The 1117-nt window shown below is 45.8% G+C and overlaps 1 protein-coding gene across 1 annotated transcript in view; it reads left to right on the forward strand.

The window, feature by feature from the left end:
- The first annotated feature begins 830 nt into the window (after positions 1-830).
- The window catches only part of Mras (muscle RAS oncogene homolog), a 53066-nt gene continuing 52779 nt past the window's right edge, over positions 831-1117 (forward strand). The window contains exon 1 of the mRNA XM_010625565.3: positions 831-1004. The gene's annotated coding sequence lies outside the window, so the exon portion shown is untranslated. The remainder of the gene's footprint in view (positions 1005-1117) is intronic.

Genomic DNA, 1117 nt, shown 5'->3' on the forward strand with positions numbered 1-1117 from the left:
AAAATAATTACCGACCTGACCCAGCCATTCCACCTTGAGATATGTGTCCAAGAGAAGTGAAAACTTATGTTCATACAAAGACTTGTAGAGGAATTGTTCTCAGCAGTTTTATTTACAATAACTCCCAAAGCAGAAACCTAAATATTCATCATCTGATCAATGTACAAACAAAATGTTGTATGTACAATAGAATATTATTCAGTCACCAAAAGGACTAAGTACTGCTGCATGCACGAAAACACATATGGGCCATGAAAACATTGTGCCTACAGAAAGAAGCTAGTTACAAAAGACCACATATTGTATGGTTCCATTTATAGAAATGTCCTGAACAATGGGTCGGGGATTTAGCTCAGTGGTTCAGCTGCCTGCCTCACAAGCACAAGGCCCTAAATTCGATACCGCTACCAAAAAAAAAAAAAAAGAAAGAAAGAAAGAAATGTCCTGCTGCATAGGCAGATCCATGGAGACTGCAAAGTAGATTAGTGGTTTCCAAGGCTGCGTGGAGGGGAGAATGAAGGACTACTACATTGGAGGGGCGATTAAAATGTTCAAGAGATCGTAGTGATGTCTGCGCAACTTCGTGAATATGCTTTAAACCACCAAATAGCGCGCTTTAAAAGGTGGGATTTTATGGTATATGAATCATATCTCATTTTTTTTTAATGGGAAGAAAATGACACGGATAGAGAGGGGTTAGCGGAACTGAAACAATGAAATGGTGCGCACGGTCGCTTGTTCCCTTCACTTCCAAGCAAATGAACTTTGGGCCCCAGCCCAGTGCACCCCAATGGTTTGAGAGGGAAAGGACGCTGGCAGCAAGACTCAGGAAAAAGACGCCTCAGGATTCCAAGGGGACTCCAGTCCGGCGGCGGCCAGGATTGCCTAGGACCTTCCAACAGGATTGCCTAGACTTTTAAGACTGAGGAGGCGCCCACAGGCTCAGAAGTTGCCCCGGCTATAGCGAAGATTTAAAGGTTCCAGCGTCGAAGCTTTTTAAAGAGGTCCGAGCAAATTCCCACTCTGCGTCCACCTTAAAGCCAGTTTCTCGGCACTGTCGCCTGATCCCCGTCAGTGCTCGGGCGCGGTGCAGTGGGCCCGGCCCGTGGCCCAGCCT

The sequence above is a fragment of the Fukomys damarensis genome, unplaced genomic scaffold (genome assembly GCF_012274545.1).
Source record: "Fukomys damarensis isolate Sample0158 unplaced genomic scaffold, DMR_v1.0_HiC HiC_scaffold_37, whole genome shotgun sequence".
NCBI lineage: Eukaryota > Metazoa > Chordata > Mammalia > Rodentia > Bathyergidae > Fukomys > Fukomys damarensis.